Below are 23,186 nucleotides of genomic sequence, written 5' to 3'. Positions count from 1 at the left end.
TATGTGTTAGTGTAAGCCAGTGTTTCTCAACTCCAGTCCTCATGGACCCCCAACAGGTCATGTTTTCAGGATTTCCCTCAGATGAAACAGCTGTGGTAATTACTAAGGCAGTGAAACTGATCAAATCACCTGTGCAAAATAATGGAAATCCTGAAAACATGACCTGTTGGGGGTCCATGAGGACTGGAGTTGAGAAACACTGGTGTAAGCGAACCACAAAAAGAATAAACACACAGTTTCACAATTGTTTTTTAATACACCATAGTAGCTCACAAGCACTGACACTTTATAGTGATGTCACTCCCCCATGTGACAGTGCCTGGGCCTTGTGATTGGCTGCTAGAACCAAGAATGTCACACGAGAAGATCTTCTCCATACCCAGAAGCAAAGGGCGATGTTTGTGGCTGTGCCGGATACAGGAGCAGCGGGGGAGCACTAGTAGGGTGAGTATAACTGGTGTGGAGGGCCGTTTTACAAAAGGCACAGTCCCTTCATCCCGAATGGGCAAGGCGGCAATGTCTCTTTAAGAACCCGCTCTACAAAGGTGATTAAGACTGCTTTGTAGCACACAGCAGGTCGCCTTGCAGCGCGCAGACTTCATTTTACCTCTTTTATAGGAAAGGTAAAGTTTTCCTGTCCTCAGACAAGCGGGTGATTTATAAGAGCACAGTATGTTTAGACGTGGAAAATGAAGACGCCGGCTCTCCAGGCTGCCATCTTCCTGCTCCCCTGGCAGCTGAGGGTGCATTTTCTGGCACTCCTCGGCAACATTAAGTCATAAAAGAGATGGATTTTACAAAGATGAGAGGGCAGGGGAGAAGGCGAACAAAATCAGTCTCTGTGAAAGACAAACTCGATACAAAGGGCTCATTAAGATTACAAAAGAGGCCCAAGGTTTTAATGGATACGAATGAGATGGAGAGGGAGCGCAGCGTGATGGACATTACATGGCAAAGATGTTGAGAGGAAATAAAATCTACAATATAACATCCTCAGATTTACACTGAGACTGAATATATTCCAACAAATCATCATACAAAATCGGTATGCTATTAGAGGAATGTTTAAAAATCATTGAATGTTATAGCCACCAAACATTCAGGGGCTGGTCGTCGAATGTTATAGGCACCAAACATTCAGGGGCTGGTCATCGAATGTTATAGGCACCAAACATTCAGGGGCTGGTCATCGAATGTTATAGCCACCAAACATTCAGGGGCTGGTCATCGAATGTTATAGCCACCAAACATTCAGGGGCTGGTCATCGAATGTTATAGTCACCAAACATTCAGGGGCTGGTCGTCGAATGTTATAGTCACCAAACATTCAGGGGCTGGTCGTCGAATGTTATAGTCACTAAACATTAAGGGGCTGGTCATCAAATGTTAAAGTCACCCAACATTCAGGGGCTGGTCATCGAATGTTATAGCCACCAAACATTCAGGGGCTGGTCGTCGAATGTTATAGCCACCAAACATTCAGGGGCTGGTCGTCGAATGTTATAGTCACTAAACATTCAGGGGCTGGTCATCGAATGTTAAAGTCACCCAACATTCAGGGGCTGGTCATCGAATGTTATAGCCACCAAACATTCAGGGGCTGGTCATCGAATGTTATAGTCACCAAACATTCAGGGGCTGGTCATCGAATGTTATAGCCACCAAACATTCAGGGGCTGGTCATCGAATGTTATAGCCTCATAACATTCAGGGGCTGGTCATCGAATGTTATAGGCACCAAACATTCAGGGGCTGGTCATCGAATGTTATAGCCACCAAACATTCAGGGGCTGGTCATCGAATGTTATAGGCACCAAACATTCAGGGGCTGGTCATCGAATGTTATAGGCACCAAACATTCAGGGGCTGGTCATCGAATGTTATAGCCACCAAACATTCAGGGGCTGGTCATCGAATGTTATAGCCACCAAACATTCAGGGGCTGGTCATCGAATGTTATAGTCACCAAACATTCAGGGGCTGGTCGTCGAATGTTATAGTCACCAAACATTCAGGGGCTGGTCGTCGAATGTTATAGTCACCAAACATTCAGGGGCTGGTCATCGAATGTTATAGCCACCAAACATTCAGGGGCTGGTCGTCGAATGTTATAGCCACCAAACATTCAGGGGCTGGTCGTCGAATGTTATAGCCACCAAACATTCAGGGGCTGGTCGTCGAATGTTATAGTCACCAAACATTCAGGGGCTGGTCATCAAATGTTATAGTCACTAAACATTAAGGGGCTGGTCATCGAATGTTAAAGTCACCCAACATTCAGGGGCTGGTCATCGAATGTTATAGCCACCAAACATTCAGGGGCTGGTCGTCGAATGTTATAGCCACCAAACATTCAGGGGCTGGTCGTCGAATGTTATAGTCACTAAACATTCAGGGGCTGGTCATCGAATGTTAAAGTCACCCAACATTCAGGGGCTGGTCATCGAATGTTATAGCCACCAAACATTCAGGGGCTGGTCACGCTATCATGCTACAGTGATGTCCAAGTTACTGCAACACATGGTAATGCACACTGGTGGATGCGGTGGCATTCACCTTCTAAACGTGCCCTGCCGAAAGTGCTACATATACCTTTTTTGTGCACGCACATTAACACACATATGTGCAGCAGTGTGAATGAGCCTCACTGCATGTGTATCTTCCTGGTGTCCTAAATTAGTGTTTCTCAACCTCTGTTCAGTCAAGGCAGCCTTTAATTTATGGACATCCCCAGGCACCCCTTAAAAATATGGACAGTCTTGAGGCACCCCATTCTAAAATTGGGTGCCTCTAGACTGTACATAATTTTAATAGGGCACCCCATTTTAAAATGTGAAAAAACTATTCTAATAGTTTTATATATTGCTGCAACATCCACACATGTAGGACTCCTAACATTAGAGGTGATTTATTCTTCCAAAGCAAATGCACTTTTGCACACTGGTACTGACTAGTATTCCAGTGTTTCTCTTCTCCCTCAGTTTTTCTCCATCACTGAACTAATGTGACCCCAGCACTGATGGAGAGGGGCAGGGGAGGGTCAAACTAGGATGCATTGCAGGCAGCTGACATCAATTAATGATGTTGTTGGTTGTCAGGATGCTGGCAGCTAGACGGTCGTAATGGTGCACTATGAAAACCTGTGGCTTTGTGTAACTAAAAGGCAGGCTTGTTCCACCCGCTGGGTTGTATACGAGTTTTGGGCAATTTTTAGACATTTTGCCAAGGCACCCCTGAAGAAGCCTCAAGGCACCCTGGTTGAGAAAGGATGTCCTAAATTACCTGCAGTGAACGTTCGGATATTATCACATTCACTGCTTTATAAATATCTTCATTTAAAGTATAGGTAAAGCACAACTTTTTTATTTTTTATTTTTGATAGAATAGGGCAGCCTATGAAATTCAGCAGGATAAAGCTTCTCTCAGCCTTCCTCTCTAGCTGATCTAAGACATACAATCAAGATGGGAAATGCACCCATTTTAATTACAGAAAGTGACATACAGTTTTTGAGATCAAGGAGAGGGGAAGGGTTTCCAATAAGGGCTTCAACAAAACGGCTGCCTCCAGCAAGGAGAAACAGGAGCAATGCTGGAAACAATTTAAAGTGCACACTTATTTTGGTAGCAAAGCTATTATTGTGGAATAAGTTATTTTGTTAAAGAACATTAATTGTTGTCAAACTGTTATGGGTAAAGCTCCTTTTTAAAATCGACTGTTTTTTTTGCCATCTCTGTCCCAAATTTCCTTTAACTTCCTGTCCTGCAGACACAATATGAAGTAAAAGGATCTCTCTCTTCTCCATAGGGAGAGAACCCCCACTTAGGCAGGTGTCACTGCAGCAAGTGTACTTTTTGGAAGATCCCGACTCGACACCTGTTACAAGAGACACAAACTGTAATAAGAGCTTGATAGGGTTGCCAACCTTTTCCTACTGTATCCAAAACCAAAAAGTGCTGTGGAGACAACATTCTTCGAAATTCACATCAGAAACACTGGAGATGTTCTCTCAGCAGCTCAGCTTCCCCTGCTCCCCTCTCCCAGCAGTGACTCATAAGCCTTCCAGCCATGTGCATCTCCAATGTAATCATGGACCAGGAGCTCTGGGAGAGGAACAGGCAAAGCAAAGCTGCAATTATAAATATTTGAATTATTGCAGTTTTTCTGCCATGAACTTGGAGGATGAATTGGAGGATGAAATGTCCCACAGTGCCTACAGATTCAAATGTCATTGAGGATTTGCATCAATGCTCATATATTTTAAAGAAGAATTCTAAGCATAGATATTTTATACATGGTTACATTGTTCCAGCTTGGACCAATGTAACCATGCATATACCATACATAGCTGATGAAGTCAGATACTGGAAATCACTGAAGTAACTACTCAAGTCATCCCGATTTGCTTCAAAGTCCCACACCGAGCAGCTGCCCTGTTGCATTGTAAAAGCTGGAGGTTGGCCACTTGACACGGGTGCCATTCAGAGAATGCTATGCTGAATTTTCTGAATCCATGCAAAGCTTTCTCTGACTGGACAGGGTGGAGAGTGTAATGTTGCCACCCCACCTCTTTACCACGTCTAATCAGTGAAAGTTTTGCAAAGCATTCTCTGAATGAAGCCAATGCCCAGCAACTGACCTCCTGTGTTCAGAATAGAGCAGGTCAGCCGCTCGGCCCAGGACCCAGAATCAAGTAGCGATCAGCCCCAGCTTCCAGGGGCAAAGGCCAGGTATCAAATATACAAGGTTACATTGGTCCAAGCTGGACCAATGCGACTATTTCAAATATCTAGACCTGGAATTCTTCTTTAAAGTTTACAGAAACCATATAGAAAGATATGAGTGATATCAGTTTCTCTCTTCTGAATTTGGAGAATGCAGTGTTCCACAGTGCCTTTAGCTACAGTACAAAGGTCAATGAGGTCTTATTTTAATGCTCATGTATTTTAAAACATATAGAAAGCTTATATCTGAGTGCTCTCCTAGGCTTCCAGTCTGCCCTCACCAGCCGTGGTCTTCTGCCAGGTGTATAACATCACATCTGGTTCCAGGATGTATGACTTCCGCCATATGCGCCATCTCAGTGATCCCAGTGACTGCCATCCACACACTCCTCCTACTGTCACGAGGCTCCTGGGCTGAGCAACCTACTGTTGGGTCCAGGATCACGTGTCATCCTTTAGCTTCTGGCAATATGTGTTTCTCCTTTCTACTGGCTTTGTGTTGTATCAGTCTCGGCACTCCTACATGTCATGTTTTTTAGCCCAACATTAAAGTGAATTTTGATTTTATTTGTTCCTAGGCTTGTGACTGTATTGAATTCCACCTGGTTGGGAACACTCCTTTTCTTGTTTTTTGCTCTATCATTGGTGTCTGTGGGAGGAATAGTGCCCCATCACTGGTATCTGGCATCGTCACACCTGACAATGTCATAGATGACGAAACGTGTAGGAAGGAGTTACGACGTTTGACTTCATCGCGCACGTGGATGTGGCGGCCATCTAGTCAGTTGGAAACAATATCGGTTTGATACAACATTGTGGTATTATGTTTTGCCTAAGTATAAGCTTTTAAATGTGTCAAGACTCTAGCAGTAGCTCTATAGGTCCACAGTTTGGGGTTTCCCCAGGGCGCGGGGTCTAAGCCCCAGTCTGCTTGTTCACTAGAGCCCCTGATGGTGGGGATGGACTTGGAGCAGGCTGACACCAGGTTGTGTCCCCCAGGTATGCCCAGTTGCGGTAGTGGAGACCGCTAGTGTCATGTATTTTAGTAGTGAGCCTGATGTGAAGAGGCAGAGCAGACCGGAGCAGGATGCGGTGGATCCATGCGGCAGATAGCGGAGTCAGGCGGGCCGGGTTCGATATCCGAGAAGGCACAGCAGACCAGAGCAGCAGGCAGAGGGATAGTTGGGTCACAGGCCAGGTTCAGCAACAGGAGGTCAGAATATTCAGGAGCAGGCAGAAGAATATCCAGAGACAAGTCAGGGGTCAGGGCAGGAGAAGATCACGATAGTCAGGAGCAGGCTGGGTTCAGCAACAGGAAACAACTCAGGATCAGGAATCACAGGCAGAGGAATAAGACCATACGGCAATTTGGATCCTGCAGTGGCCCGTTTAAATAGCCTGCCCGGCGCTGACAGGCGTGCCTGGGTCCTAGTGCCTGCTTGCGCCGTCATTGGTGACAGGCGCGCCTGGGTCCTAGTGCCCGCCTGCTTGTATGCCTTGTCGGGATCCTGCGCATATGCAGATTCATGCGCCGTGGCGATCTTCTCGTTCCCTGACAAAATGTGAGTTTATCTCTTGGATTAAAATTCTTTTTGCACTAATTTACTACACTAGGAGATGAGCGTTTTGACTGTTCCTGATAGGCGGTCAGAACATTTGGTAGAGAGGCAGTTTATTTGGTGTGGCGGTAGAGGTTCTTCCCTTGTATGAGCACCATCTTCTAAGGTTCACTTATGGGGGATCCTCAAGGACCATGAACTTTTTTCTATTTAGTTGTATCATCTGATTGGTCTTACATTGGCAATATGATGGGCATGTTTTATTATTCACTTTATGTCTAATAGTTAGTGTTGCACTGCTGTTTTGTATTTTGATTATATTGTGCCTACAGTGCATTCAGATTCAAAAGTCATTGAGGATGTGCATCAATGCTCATATATTTTAAAGAAGAATTCCAAGTATGGATATTTTATACATGGTTACATTGGTCCAGCTTGGACCAATGTAACCATGCATATACCATACCTAGCTGATGAAGTCGGATACTGAAAATCACTGAAGTAGCTAGCTACTAAAGTCATCCCAATTTGCTTACATGTCCCACACCGAGCACTTATTGGGGACCCTCAAGGACCATCAGCTTTTTTTCTATTTAGTTGCATCACCTGATTGGACTTACATTGCCAATATGATATTGTGCTAGCTGCTTTCTCTTATTGTGATATTTGTGCCCTAATATGATTATTTATATATTTTACATGTTTGTGGGAGTAATGGTGCCCCAAGGGTCGGAAAAAAGCAAGCAAAGGGCCACATCCAGCCTGCGGGCCACCATTTGGAGACCACTGCTATAAACTAATATCCTTCCCTCGTCTGAATGACCATGCACTGCTTACAAGGTCGGCTCTTGGCAGGGAAAGCTCTGTGTATACATTATACAGTGGAATGGCCAAAAATGCTTGAGTACACATGCAACATAATACAGTGGGGCAAAAAAGTATTTAGTCAGCCACCAATTGTGCAAGTTCTCCCACTTAAAAAGATGAGAGAGGCCTGCAATTGGTATCATAGGTAGACCTCAACTATGAGAGACAAAATGAGAAAAAACATCCAGACAATCACATGGGCTGATTTGGAAAGAATTTATTTGCAAATTATGGTGGAAAATAAGTATTTGGTCACCTACAAACAAGCAAGATTTCTGGCTCTCACAGACCTGTACCTTCTTCTTTAGGAGGCTCCTCTGTCCTGCACTCATTACCTGTATCAATGGCACCTGTTTGAACTTGTTATCAGTATAAAAGACACCTGTCCACAACCTCAAACAGTCACACGCCAAACTTCACTATGGTGAAGACCAAAGAGCTGTCGAAGGACACCAGAAACAAAACTGAAGACCTGCACCATGCTGGGAAGACTGAATCTGCAATAGGCAAGCAGCTTGGTGTGAACAAATCAACTGTGGGAGCAATAATTAGAAAATGGAAGACATACAAGACCACTGATAATCTCCCTCCATCTGGGGCTCCACGCAATATCTCACCCCGTGGGGTCAAAATGATCACAAGAACGGTGAGCAAAAATCCCAGGACCACACGGGGGGACCTAGTGAATGACCTGCAGAGAGCTGGGACCAACGTAACAAAGGCTACCATCAGTAACACACTACGCCACCAGGGACTCAGATCCTGCAGTGCCAGACGTGTCCCCCTGCTTAAGCCAGTACATGTCCGAGTCCGTCTGAAGTTTGCTAGAGAGTATTTGGATGATCCAGAAGAGGATTGGGAGAATGTCATATGGTCAGATGAAACCAAAATAGAACTGTTTGGTAGAAACACAACTCGTCGTGTTTGGAGGAGAGAGAATGCTGAGTTGCATCCAAAGAACACCATACCTACTGTGAAGCATGGGGGTGGCAACATCATTCTTTGGGGCTGTTTCTCCGCAAAGGGACCAGGACGACTGATCCATGTACAGAACAGAAAGAATGGGGCCATGTATCGTGAGATTTTGAGTGCAAACCTCCTTCCATCAGCAAGGGCATTGAAGATGAAACGTGGCTGGGTCTTCCAACATGACAACGATCCCAAACATACCACCCGGGCAACGAAGGAGTGGCTTCATAAGAAGCATTTCAAGGTCCTGGAGTGGCCTAGCCAGTCTCCAGATCTCAACCCCATAGAAAACCTTTGGAGGGAGTTGAAAGTCTGTGTCGCCCAGCGACAGCCCCAAAACATCACTGCTCTAGAGGAGATCTGCATGGAGGAATGGGCCAACATACCAGCAACAGTGTGTGCCAACCTTGTGAAGACTTACAGGAAACATTTGACCTCTGTCATTGCCAACAAAGGATATATAACAAAGTATTGAGATGAACTTTTGATATTGACCAAATACTTATTTTCCACCATAATTTGCACATAAATTCTTTCCAAATCAGCCAATGTGATTGTCTGGATTTTTTTTTCTCATTTTGTCTCTCATAGTTGAGGTCTACCTATGATGCCAATTACAGGCCTCTCTCATCTTTTTAAGTGGGAGAACTTGCACAATTGGTGGCTGACTAAATACTTTTTTGCCTCACTGTATCTATGGTCACATTAAAGAATCAGCAAGCTCACAGCACTGGCTTCCTCCATTGATCACTGTATTTTGTTTAAGGAAGAGAGCATCAGACTGTTGCATAGTGCCTGAGAACACTGCATAATGTTTGGATAACGTTCATGCTTGAAGATCATGGGGCAGCTCAACTGGATGTGTGTTATGCCAAAACTAGCATAGTTTCATACTCAAAATATGCAACCAGACAATTTTTATGGGTTCTGTATCATTAGACAGTGTAATTATAATGATAATCACAACGGTCATTATCCTTGCGTCTGTGAACAGAAGTCTCTTGCTTACCAGCAGGCATGGAAATTAAGAGTGCTTGATCCCGTGTTACACATGTATTGATACTGAAAAAAATATTATTATTCCTCTGTAGCCATAACTGGCTACCAGAGAAGGGATTACTAACATAATGCTCTTAGAAGTCAACTACAGATGACGTGATGGGTTGTGTCAAAAAAAAAAAAAATGCTTAGGATATGATGGGCTCAGCTGGTGTCTGAGTGGCGTTTTATATCACCAGCTGGAGACAAAGACTGATACAATGTTTTCTATCTGGAGCACAAGTTTTGTTCAAGATGGCTGTGCATCTACTTGGAGCCCCGACAGTCAGTGTAGACACTGCAGGGAGACCAGGACAGGCTCTAGCAAAGCAGCTGGTCTCTTAAGAAGCTTGGCTTTGCAGGGTCTCACACAATAACCCAGAATCCTCTTAATCCCAAACTTTCTTTCTGCGGATAATAGGCTTTGGCAGGAACAGCGGATAGATGAATATGGAACAAGTTTGTCAAGCACCTGCCATGTCACTCAGTTAAAAAGAGCAGCTAGCACACAAGAAAAGGGTTTTAATTTGAGCCTCTAGAAGGATGAAAGTGAAATTGATGCAAAAAAAAAAAATGAATGCATGACCTCAAAGAACATTCTCACTGAAAACCTAGACTAAATTCACTCTTTGTTGTCTTAGGATAACTGTACTTTACAATTATCCTTCAAATGCTCCCCCTCCCAGCACCTCCAAGTTTTAGGGCCCATTCACACCAGTGTGTCGCGGTAATGCGCAAGCGTTGAACACGCGTTGCGTTAAGCTGCTGAAGTTTCTTAATGCACTAATAAATTGGGCATGCATGATTTTTTGTATACAGCCCGCCACAGATGGTTGACACACACATACTGTACATGCTGTCATGTACATACATTGGAAAGCCATTAAAATAATGCCATTGCAATTGTTCGCATTGGTAATGGTTGGAATTGTGGTAACTTGCACATGACCATAATGCATTGGAGTAACAAGTTCAATCTCTCATTTCTTTCTCATTCAGGGAAGAATTTCATTCCTATAGAAAAGTTGTCTGTTACTTGTTTGTAAGCAGGTGCAGTCCACTGTAAATGGTGCACGACCAGGGGCGGACTGACGATTTGGTAACTCGGGCACTGCCCGAGGGCCTGGGGTCAGTAGGGGGCCCCATGAGATGCCCCTGGTACCTTTTTCATAGGCTTTTTTGAGTTTGGGCAAGGGCATAGGGGCCCCATGAGTTGTCAGTCCGCCCCTGTGCACGACCCTAGCGGTGCCACAGCCTGGAGGGGAAGGCAGCAGAAACCTGGTTTCTCTATGGCTTCCGTGTCCCTGAAAGCAGCATTCTGGTTGGCTATGCTGCATCCAGGTACTGCCTGGTGGCCATCTTGGGTCAGCAAAGTCTTTATAATTCACTGCCCCCGGGTTTTGGCACGCATTTGTGAAGTGGCTAGAGTAGGGAAACCCTTCACGGAAGCCTCCTCTTTGGGAATGGACCGGTTAGGTCGCATTCTGCCCTCTGAAGACAGACGCTGTTGGTGCATCCTTACCCGTTGTATCTCTGCATTGAACTGAACTGTGAGTGTTGCCCTAAGTGGTGTTCTCCTGCTGGGGTTGTTTCTAACATATCCTAGCTAGGATATGTTAGATTTTATTGTACCTACAGTTTTACCTGTTTCTATATGTCACTAATGCTTGGTGGGAAACTGTCTCTCTTTAACCATTAGCCGCCCGGTCAATAGCCGTTTGGCGGCCGGAAAAATGCATTAGATTCCTGGGTGGACGCCATATGGCGTACTCCCGGGCATGCGCAGTTTGCACGCTTGCAGAGCCACGCAGCGGCGCGATCTGTCACTGGCCGTGTACTTTGGACATAGCCGATGACAGATCTGAGTATCGGCCCCTGTTGCGGGTAGCATGTGACCTGCTGTGACCAATCACAGCAGGTCACATGACAGTTGTATACAATGGATGGCTTCATTCATGCCATCCAATGTATACTAGTGTCTAGCTGTGAATGGTCACAGCTAATCACATGCACATGTCATGTGATTAGCTGTGGCCAAATCACAGCTAAGCACAAAAAAAACAAAACCCTGAATGAATTGATGTCATTCAGGTAAATGCTTGCTTATAGCAAACTAATTCTTTGCTATAAGCAAACTGTGTAAAAAAAAAAAAAAATACTGATCACTTCCCCAAAGTAGTACAATGTTACTATGGTAACATTGTACTACTTTGGTCATAGTGAAATATGAAAAACAAATCTTAAAAAAAAGAAAAAAATTTAATAAAAAATTAAAAATAATAAAAAAAAATATATATATATATATTTTATTTTCATACTGTCACCAGTCAGTGTCCCTGATCACCGCCATGCCAGTTATTTGCTGACTCTGTACTGCACTGGTGACAGTATATAAAAAAAAAATAGTGAAAATAATTTTTTTAATTTTTTTAATTTTCCGAGAAATTATGACAAAAAAATATGACTTCAAAAACCTCGCCATGCCTCTTATGAAGTACGTCGGACTGTCTACTTTGCAAAAAGGGGTCATTTGGGGGATATCTGTACTGTTCTGACATTCTTGAACCTCAAGAAATTAGATTGGCTGTCAGTACTTCAGGATTGATCAATATTCAGATCTATACCATAGTTTGTGAACTGTATAACTTTCCTACAAACTACAAAATACATCCTAATTTGGGTTATTTTCACCAAAGACATGTAGCAGAATACATCTTGGCCTAAATTTATGAAGACCAATTATTTATTTGCAAACTTTTATAACAGAAACAAAGAAAAATGTGGTTTTTTTCAAACTTTTTGGTCTTTTTTTGTTAATTTAGCAAAAATTAAAAACCCCGGTGGTGATTAAATACCACCAAAAGAAAGCTCTAGTTGTGTGAAGAAAATTATAACATTTTAGTTTGGGTACAATGTTGTATGACCGCGCAATTGTCATTCAAAGTGTGAGAGCGCTGAAACATGAAAAATGGTCTGGGCAGGAAGGGGGTAAAAGTGCCCGGCATGGAAATGGTTAATTTTTCCCACTCTCCCCTCCACTGTGAATCTGTGACTTTTCATTAAAGCTCAATGCAGAAGGCATACTTTCTGTCTCTGTGATGCTCAAACTTCCACAAAACCCATTGACCATCATAGACATGCCACCTGGGCTGCAGGAGTTTTTAATCCTAGCTGCTGCCATGGGGCGTAAGCAGATATCATAGAGCCCCATTGCAGTACTTTTAATTGGCCTGTCAATGGAAAAATAAAACCATTAAAAATAAACCCTAATTACCATGGCAGGAGATGAGGGATTGAGCAGAGATTAAGGTAAGTATGGATCTGTGGAGTCATTGTGTCATCAAGTATTTATGGGTGGTGGGTCATCGTGATTTCCAATGCTGTTAGATGTGGTTGAGGTTGAATTTACATTGGAGGACTTTGAGTACTTTTTAAAATAAAGGACTTTTTTTACAGTGTGTATGTGTTTTTATTTACTTTTAACTGCTTTTGGGAGTAACAAGGGGCAATAGGCATCCTGCACTTATTCCCCTGAAGCCGTACGCTGTCACAGCCAGTTTTTGTAGCTGCTGACTTTTATTTTATTACAGAGTGAGTGGAACTCCGCTTTAAGGGGGGATATGATGAACATATATAAATACATCAGTGGTTCATATAGTGAACTCGGTGTAGAGTTATTCACCCTGAGGTCATCACAGAGGACAAGGGGGCACTCTTTACGTCTGGAGGAAAAGAAATTTAATCTCCAAACGCAGAAAGGTTTCTTCACAGTGAGAGCTGTGAAAATGTGGAATAGACTCCCTCAAGATTTGGTTCTGGCCAGCTCAGTGGATTTCTTTAAAAAAGTCCTGGATTCTTTCTTAGATACACAGAATATAACTGGATACTAACATTTATAGGCAGGGGCGGACTGACAACTCATGGGGCCCCCGGGCAATAGGGGATCATGGGGCTCCTGTGTCCTTGCCCAAACTCAAAAAAGCCTATGAAAAAGGTACCAGGGGCATCTCATGGGGCTCCCTACTGACCTTGGGCCCTCGGGCAGTGCCCGAGTTTCCAAATGGTCAGTCCGCCCGTTTATAGGTAAAGTTGATCCAGGGAAAATCCGATTGCCTCTCCAGGGATCAGGAAGGAGTTTTTTTCCCTGCAGGTGCAAATTGGATCATGCTTTGCTGGTTTTTTTTGCCTTCCTCTGGATCAACTGTGGGTATAGGATTATAACTTTTTTTTTTTTTGGTTGAACTGGATGGACGTTTGTCTTTTTTCAGCCAGACAAACTATGTGACTATGACAGAAAGCTGTATAGCAGGAGGGGATGGGGAGTATAAAAATAAAGATTGCTGCATAACAGAGGTCAACTTTAAGTTTGATCCCTACCAGATACACTCTTGCTGTGTTTTCTCCAAGACTTCTAGTTTCCCACCACAACCTGCAGGTATACTGGAGTTGACTACTGTAGTTTGCAGGTCATCTTCCAGCTGACCAAAATGACTTTTCTGTAGGATGGAGCTAGAAATATTATTAGGCTGGAAGCGTCGATGGTGACAGGGGCTGAAATGAACAGAACTATGTAGTGTTTCCAGCAACACATTGGTGTGCTGGTGCTATAAAATTGTAGGAGATAAAAATCAATCAATTAATCAAAGTGACCCCATTCTCTCACTACTGACTAATTTCTCATGAGAACAAGGCTGACACAATTGGTTGCATCTCTGGAAAAGTGACACAGTTAAGTACAACACAACAAACACTGTTATCTTTCGGCTGAGTCACTGCCTAAAGTCTATAATCACAGAAGATGTACGTGGGTGAGCACAACGATGTCTAACAGCTTGGAAGAACGCAATTTCTGGAGAGGTAATTGCGGAGCATCGATATACGAGTCTGCTCCTTCTTGTTAGTTCCATACACATTTGTTACAATGCCAAATAAGATGTGATTGTGACTGGTAGCTCCAAAGACGCAAACTCATGGTGGTATGATAAATCTGCGTAAATCTAAGCACAGAGAAGTGGGTTCCTATGCTTGGATAGGTATGAGAATAAGGACTGAATCATCTTCTAAGCCCCGTGATCCTGGGGTAAGCTCTGTTCAGACCCCCAGATATGTTACAAGAACTGTAATGCTGTATAGGTTTCTTGCGTTCCTCTGGATCAGCTGTGGATATAGGATTCTGTATATAGAGATTTTCTATTTATTTATTCATTTGTTTCTTTTGGTTGAACTAGATGGACTTGTGTCTTTTTTCAACCTACCTATGCAACTAGCAAATCCGCTAAATGTATGCAGTAGGACTAGCAACACAGTCTTGTAGAAGAATTCTAGGTATGGATATTTTATACATAGTCATGTAGCGCGCCCCCCGTAGGAACCGCAGCCTGAATGCACCCTCTGAGTCCAATGTGGGGTAAAACACTCGATATTCTTCTGTATTTACCACTGACACATCTCTGTTAAGGAATCAAACGACAACAATTTAACCACTTCCCATCCGGCCCATGTACATAAACGGCTGGATGGGAGCAGTGCAGGAGCGGGGTGCCATTCATAAACAGCACCCGTATTTTCAAGCTGTGTATGCTCCCTGGGAGTGTGAGGCACTGCGATCCAGTGCCCACTGTGTCCTCCAGATACAGCGGAACAACGATCGCTGTACGGGACCTCTGTGTGAGGTCCCAATCATGTGATCACTGATTGGCCAATCAGTAATCACATGAATAGTAGTAAGCAAGATGTCACTTCTGACATCATTGCTTACTACGTGTGAAATCTGTGAATGATCAGAGATCACAACAGCCTTGTACCATGTGACAAGCTGTGACTAATCACAGCTCTCACAGTAGTTCTCAATGGCTGCAGGAATATAGCCAGAGAGGAGAAATTATTGCTTTTACGGCCTTTATGGGTGTAAAAGCAATCAGTGTAAAAAAAAAAAAAAAAATAAAATCTTCATCACCCCCCACAAGTAGTACACTGTACTGCTAGGGTGACAGTATGTTAAAAAAAAACCCAAAAACATAAATAATATAAAAACATTAAAAAATTATAATTTTTGGTTCTAAACTAATTTGGGATTATTTTATTTTTTGCTAAAAAGATAACTGAATACATTTTGGCCAAGATTTATGAAGAAAAATTATTTATTTGCAAAATTTTATTAAAAAAACCCACTTTTTTTCAAACTTTTTGGACATATTCATTTATATAGCAAAAAAAAAAATCCCAGTGGTGAATAAATACCACCAAAATAAAATTTTATCATTCTCAAAAAATGCTAAAATATTCATATGGGTACAGTGTTGCATGACCGCGCAATTGGCATTCAAAGTGTGACAGCGCTGAGAGCTGAAAATTGGCCTGGACAGGAGGGCGGTGTAAGTGTGTGGACTTGAAGTGGTTAAGCAAAGCTGTAACTGTATTGGCAAGCAGCTTACACCAAGGTAACAGTCCAATAATAACGATAAAGACAAACACAATACCCTTAACCCTATACAAAGACCAACTAAGCTAATAGTACAGGTGAAAAAAAAAGTGATGACCAAGCCCGGATTTTTGATAATACAGTAGTTGGCAGTTCAGCTTAAACTTTAGCGAGGGCGGGAAGGGTACAGTGGTGATGGCCAAATTGAAACAAGACCCCTTTTAACCTATGCCATCACCATGTCCCCTGGGGAGCTCCAGTTATATTCAAGTCAGCATGCAAGTCCTTGTAATACACCTGTAAATGGAAGTTCTGTGGAAGGGTTTTAAGTATTAACCTCCCTGGCGGTATTCCCGAGTATAGCTCGGGGTAAAGTTTCAGTACCACAAGCGGTAACCCCGAGCTACACTCAGGCTTACTACGCGGTGTTGCTCAGGGAGTCCCTGCAGCGCTTACCTTGTCCTTCGCTCCCGCGATACGTCCCCTGCAGCGTCCCCGGCCATCTCCTCTGGCCAATGCCGGCATCCTGGCTTCCGTGTTCCGGTCCCTGCGACGTCGGGAAACCGGCGGCAAATTAAAATTTTTTTTAAAATGTCATTTTTTTGTAAACGAATATTACATAGTAAAACATTGCTGTTTCAAAACATTTCACATACATTTTGTCCCTACTGCTTTGTCCTGTGCCCTGCCTGCATTTGGACTGTTCTTTCTGCCTGGAAACATTAGAAAAGTCCATGGCGTCCAAAAAGCGTCCCTTTAGGTCAAAAGCGGTTTTAGACCAGCTAGAGAACAGCGATAGTAAATCAGAACCACTTGCAGAATTGAGTGATAATGATTTGTGGGGGAAATTCGTCATCAGACACTGAAAACAATTCTGCGACTTTGCTCAGTGATGTGCGAACTTGGCGCTATATTTCAAATTTCAGTGTTTTTGGTTTGATTATATTATTGAATTACATTTATTATATTATTATTTTTTATGATTATTTATTAAATTATAATTTATGATTTCGTGTTTCCAGTTTTATCAAATCTGGAATGTTTACTAGACTCTTGTTCGGACAGATTTCAGTGAGTTATTCCTAAAAATGACAGCATACAATAAAAAAATACACATTTCCATGCAAAATAATGGTACTTCTTTCAGCACCAAAAATCTGAAATAATCATGCCGCCAGGGAGGTTAAGGCCTGTGGGCCTAGGCAAAAAAAAAGTACCAAAAAAAAAACCCGCCCTCAACAAGATGGGCAAAAAGATCATTTTAACAGATCCTTGTAGCTTGCCGGCTGGGTTGGTGTCCTTATGGTGGTGCACATTTGGTGGAGTCCACTGGTTTTCTTCTAGTCAAAGTCAGGAGCCAACTAAACAGAATAAACTGTTGGAAGCTTAGGCTAATACTAAAACTTGTCGAAGAAAAGGGAAAAGAACAAAGGTGGCAAGTTCAGTATAATTGCAGGGTGAGGGAGGAAGGAGAATCGCTAATCTGGTGACCTTGGAGTTTTAAATAGTGTCTCAACAAAGTCAATGCAACTGACTGAAGAAGGCCTGACTTATTGCAGAGATTCCTGATGGAATGGCAGAGGTTAAAGGTGGTGAATTAAAGTCTCAGTTTCTGCTAAGGAGGAAGACGAAAGGAAAGATTATTATTATACATGGGGGAAGAAGAAGGTGGTACAAAAGGTGATAGCTGCAGGGGATGATCTGATGGAGGTGACTCAAGTACAGTTCTTAGGTGGAGGTGGGGTTAGCAATCCTCTTACCAACTGCTGCGCTTCAGTAGGAGCTGGAGCTGCCCCTCTTACTCAGATGCGTTGACTTCAGATTGACTTGCTTGAGTGTTCCACTTGTTCAGGATGGACCTGCAACTTGTGTCTCTGACGAAGTAAACTGGCAGCTCCGGTGTACAGTCTCAGACACTGCAGATGAGCCAGCAGCTCTTCTCCAAGCACTGAACTTGACACTAAGTAGAAGGAAAGGTGTCTCCACTAGCTTTCTTGAACAGTGAAGGTCTTGCTGTGCAGGAATCAGTTGCTGCGGACCCCACACTCTGCTGGTCCTTCTGTTCCTGGCCCTGTTCTGGCACCAAGTTCCCTTAACTTTTCTGGGCTACTTGTTCCTTGGAGCTGTAGCTCCTTCCCCATTAGAGCGCAGTTCCTCTTGGCTATATTTAAACTACATCTCCCATGATCCTCTCTTCATCATTCCTCTTCCCTTGTTGCCCAGACTAAGCCAATCAGGAGGGAACAGTGAAAGTCAATGAGGAGTTCAGTGTATGGACATGCTGTGACTTGCTGTCCTTTAGTGATTAAAATAACAGTCTTTGCTTAGGAGGACTCCTGCCAGTACCTGGCTACAGTTGCTATGGTCCAGCTTGGACCAATGTATATACCATAGTTGGCAAATGCCCCTGGAAGCTGGAAGATTCCATTATTAGCTGAAGGTGGGATAGGCTTCCCTGAAGAGATAGGTTTTAAGAGATTGCCTAAAATTTGGCAAAGTAGGCGATAGTCTAATATATTGGGGTAGAGAGTTCCAGAGGATGGGGAGGCTCTGGAGAAGTCCTGGAGACGAGCATGGGAGGAGGAGACAAGGGAGCTAGAGAGCAGGAGGTCATGCGAGGAGCGGAGAGGACGGTTTGGGTGATATTTGGAGACAAGATTGGTGATGTAATTTGGGGGAGAGTTATAAATGGCTTTATGTGTTAATGTTTATATGTTATTGTTAATGTTCTGAATTTTATTTGTTGGGCAATGGGAAGCCAGTGGAGGGATTGCAGAGAGGGATGGCAGACATGGAATGGTTGGTAAGGTGGATGAGTCTGGCAGCAGCATTCATGATAGATTGAAGAGGGGATAGCCTGCGATGAGGTAGGCCAATGAGGAGGGAGTTACAATAGTCAAGGCGAGATATAACAAGGGAGTGAATAAGTTGCTTAGTGGTTTCTGTGGTTAGGAACGGGCGTATCTTGGAGATGTTACGGAGGTGAAGTCTACAAGATTTGGACAGCGATTGGATTTGGGACTGAAATGACAGATGGGAGTCCAGGATTACACCTAGTACCCTGGCATGAGGGAGGGACTGATGGTTGTATTATTGATCTTGATGGAGAAGTCAGGGGAGGGGGCACGGGCTGTGGGGAATACGAAGAGCTCAGTTTTAGAAAGATTGAGTTTGAGGAAGTGGAGTGACATCCAATAAAATCAAACAGCTATATCTTCGGAACAAAAAAAGGTAGGCATCTGCAACACACATTTGGTTAAAACCCTTGCTATATATACAGACCTGCAGACAACTGTTTTGTTTTTTTCTTCACAAAAGTGGAATTGCACTTTAGGCTCCTTTCACACTTGTGCAACTTCAAAATCGTGCGTTTTCATTGCGACTTTGATGCGACTTCAGATGAGTGCGACTTTGGCTTTGACCAAGGATGATTGTTTGTGCTCTACAAAGTCACGCACGAGTTGAATGCATATCAATCAGTTGCGACTTTCATGAGACTTTAGAGGATTTACATTGAAGTCTATGGCCCTCATGTTGCCCAAAGTAGTGTAGGAACTACTGTGAAGTCGCACACATATGAACGGTACTCATAGGGAAACACGGGGTGCGACTTGTCACGCGACTTTGGACCCCAAGGTTTTACTGCTATTATTGATGTTCATTAAAAGCATCTGCCTGGCCCCGTAAAGGTAGACAAGCTCTACTTTTCCAGCTGTATATACCTACAAATTCCATTGTCAGCTTCTGAGATCCATTCTAAGCAGGAACCCTCTTGAATTATACTAGAATAGATTTACAAAAGCAAAGCAACTCTTTATGCCTCTTAACTGTAAAATCATTTCTTGGTTCTGTATCCCTTATTGCAGTGATGCTCGACTCGCATCCTCAAGACTGTCTACCAGTGCACCATTCTCAGTTCTCTACATAGACTTACAGGTGAGATAATTAGTTTAAGGTGGTGTCAGATGAAAGCTTTTTCTTTCTGCGATTTCACGTCTGCATTCTGTCAGACAAGAGGACTGTCTCCCAACTAATGCCACATAGCTGACAGGATCAGTGTTTTCCTTTGAATCCCACTAAGATGATGCAGCAATCGCCCTGTAAGGAAGCTCTACAAAGGGATGCTCAGTTTTAATGACAATCAGTCGAGAATAGGCATCTGCAATTCTTCACTTTTAAATAGTTTTAATAGTGTACCTTTTACCAGTTGAGGATAGCTATAGAAACGTTATGCTATTAAAAGATAAATACTTACAAATAATCCCCCTCTGCACAAATTTGTTTTACTGTATATACTCTACCTTTGAGCAAGTCTTGATTAGACGCAACGCATCAAGTAGGTGGGGCTGTGACGTCACCACGCTTGACAGGACTCTCTGAAAATGAGCAGATGCTGGAGAGTAACAGGAGAGAGAGACGTGAAGGCTTTTATACTGGAATCCTCTGTGAAGCCAACTTTCATTTGTTGTAATGTGAGTGAATCCTTTTTGTGCTGCCAATAAACCGTGTGACATACTACACTATCAGTGCTCTACATATATATTTTTTTATATGAGCATTAACTCTTGCTGGTGGAGTGGAGGTGGAGAATCTGCGCTGCCATTGTGGAGGAAAATTGGACCCTTGGTTTAAAGCCTATATGCTGTGATGTCCACCCAAGAAGGTGAGGGTACACGGGGAGTGGACATTGGGGAAAGCTGAGATTGGTTCACTTGGCGGGAAGTTTTATTCACAGTGGTGAATGAACAATATTCACAGTGATGAATGTTAGATGGACTTGGGAAATTTGCTTTTATACACTGATTTTTATTATACTTACCGAAGTTGATGCTGTATGTGAAGGTCACTGGATTGAAATATTTGTTTGTAAAGAAAAATGATATGGGTACTATATTCGATGATCATAGCACTACAAGATTAAAACTTAAAATGTACTTAAAATTCATTTGCACTGTGCATATTCTAATATTTTATTCTCTCCTCCAGTGATTAGACTTGTGCTGACACCCCTTCCCCCCTCCTGCACAGCCATTCACTGGAAAGACCAGTGTTCTGATGTTTCTCCTCCCCCAGATCTCTGATCTCCTTCTGCAGCTGAGAACAGAAGGTATGTGATCACTTATAAAAAAAGGGGAAAAATATATATATTTTTATATCTATACTCAAATGTTTTGCCTTTCATTTCTATTTTAAAATGAATGGGTTGTTTTACAAGCCTACATATCCACTTCAGGACCATCTAGCACAGGTTTACTGCGGCAGAGCGCCCCTCCTGTGCCAGATCACATACATGTATGTGATTCTGCATTACTGGGTAGGGGGCGCGCCTGCTACCCGACCTGTGCTGTCATTTGCTACAGTACAAGCTGATCAGCAGGTCCTGACCAATGATTTATGGCTGGGACCTGCTGATCAGCTTAGCGAATGACAGTTCAGAGCCCTGTGTTTACTGAGAACACAGGGCTTTGAAGGGACAGCACATTGTTTAGTAAAAGCAGCACACATTTCACACGTTAGGCCTACAGTTAACCTTTTGATTGCTCCTAGATGTCCCAGGCAGTGTCATTAGTATAGTGACAGTGTATACTATTAGCACTGATCACTTTATTAGTGTCAGGCCTCGTTCACACCATATGTGCAGAAAAACTGATGGAAACTGAAGGGCGGAGTTCACTTGCAGAGACATCAGTTTACATCAGTTTTCATGCACACTGCAATGAATTTTATACAAGTTGCAGATTCCAGCGCAGAAAAAAATCTGCACATGATCCCAGTGTTGTGGTGTGAACAGGGCACATAGAGAACAAGTGAATTTGTTGTGCCCTTGCAGAACGCGTGCAGAAAAACTGACGTCTCTACACACTGGTGTGAATAGGGCCTCACTGGCAATGTCAGTGTCAGTTCCCACCGAGCATCAGTTAGTGCCAGATTGCCCGGCACACAGCCGCACTATAAGTCGCCGATTGCTGTCATAACTAGTATATAGGCTCTATAATTTTCACACAAACCAATTAACCACTTCCTGCCTGGCCCATGTATATAAATGGCTGGACGGAGGCAGTGCAGGAGCAGGTTGCCATTCGTAAACAGCGCCCGCCCTGGGAGCGTGCGGCACCACGATCCGATCGCTCTGCGGGACCTCTGTATGAGGTCCCGATTATGTGATCACTGATTGACCAATCAGTGATAACATGAATAGTAGTAAGCAAGATGTCACTTCTGACATCATTGCTTACTACGTGTGAAATCACATGGTATAAGGGTATTTACAACAGCCTTGTACCATGTGACAAGCTGTGACCAATCGCTACAAGAATGCAGCCAGAGGGAAAGAGAAATGATTGCTTTTACAGCCTTTATGAGTAGTACAAGTAGTACAGTATCACTATGGTGAAACTGTACTGCTAGGGTGACAGTATGTAAAAAAATAAATAAATAAAAAATAACTAATTATATAAAAAAAAATAAAAATGTAAAAGAAAGTTTTGAAAAATTATAATTTTTGGTTATAAACTAATTTGGGTTATTTTTTTTACTAAAAAGAAAAAGACTGAATACAGTTTGGCCAAGATTTATGAAGAAAGATTATTTGCAAAATTTTATAATAAAAACACTTTTTCTCAAAATGTTTGGACATTTTCATTTATATAGCAAAAAATAAAAAAAAAAATCCCAGTGGTGAATAAATATCATCAAAATAAATTCATATGGGTACAGTGTTGCAATTGCAATTTTTTCTACCAAAGACATATAGCAGAACACATTTTAGTCTACATTTATGAAGAAATTAGATTTTTCTAAAATGTTTTATTGGATATATTTTGTAGAAAAAAAGGTAAACATATAGTATTTTTTCAATTCCAGTTTACATACACTTATGATTTCTTTTTACCAGAGACATGTTGCAGAATACATTATGGCCTACATTTTTTATATATATAAATAAAAAAAAGGGCAAATAATTTACTAGCAGGTGTAGTAGAGTAATAGAAATCCAACAGACCCAACAGTCATGACATGCATGCTGCTGATTCTGTGTAATTGAAAGGGGCATGTTCAAAATAATAGCAGTGAGGAGTTCTATTAGTGAGGTCATTCATTCTTTGAAAAACAGGTGGCAATTACTGCCCTTATTTAAGGAAGGAAGGCAGCAAATGTTGTACATGCCGGTTACAGTGCATTTCTCTCTGAAATTCTGAGGAAAATGGGTTGTTCCAGACATTATTCAGAAGAACAGCGTACCTTGATTAAAAAGTTGATTAGAGAGGGGAAAACATATAAAGAAGTGCAGAAAATGATAGGCTGCTCAGCTAAAATGATCGCAAATGCTTTAAGATGGCAACCAAAACCTGAAAGACGTGGAAGAAAGTAAAAAACTACCATTCGAATGGATAGAAGAATAGCCAAAATGGCAAGGACTCAGCCAACAATCAGCTCCAGGAAGATCAAAGAAGGTGTAAAGTTCCCTGTGAGTACTGTTACAATTAGAAGACGCCTATGTGAAGCCAAGCTATCTGCAAGAAGCCCCCGCAAAGTCCCACTGTTGAAAAACAGACATGTGCTGAAGAGGTTACATTTTGCCAAAGAGCACATTGACTGGCCTAAAGAGA

The 23,186-nt window shown here is 42.7% G+C and overlaps 1 long non-coding RNA gene across 1 annotated transcript; it reads left to right on the top strand.

Moving 5' to 3' along the window:
• The first annotated feature begins 367 nt into the window (after positions 1-367).
• Positions 368-22,191, top strand: LOC149465265 (uncharacterized). Its single transcript, XR_016312227.1, has 3 exons — positions 368-444; positions 20,563-20,683; positions 22,120-22,191. It is a non-coding gene; the product is annotated as an uncharacterized LOC149465265 (long non-coding RNA).
• Positions 22,192-23,186: the final 995 nt, after the last annotated feature.

Source organism: Staurois parvus, unplaced genomic scaffold (genome assembly GCF_062004578.1).
Source record: "Staurois parvus isolate SC_StPar_1 unplaced genomic scaffold, SC_StPar_1.0 ptg000138l, whole genome shotgun sequence".
NCBI classification, from domain to species: domain Eukaryota; kingdom Metazoa; phylum Chordata; class Amphibia; order Anura; family Ranidae; genus Staurois; species Staurois parvus.
This window is presented reverse-complemented; position numbering and strand designations above follow the sequence as displayed.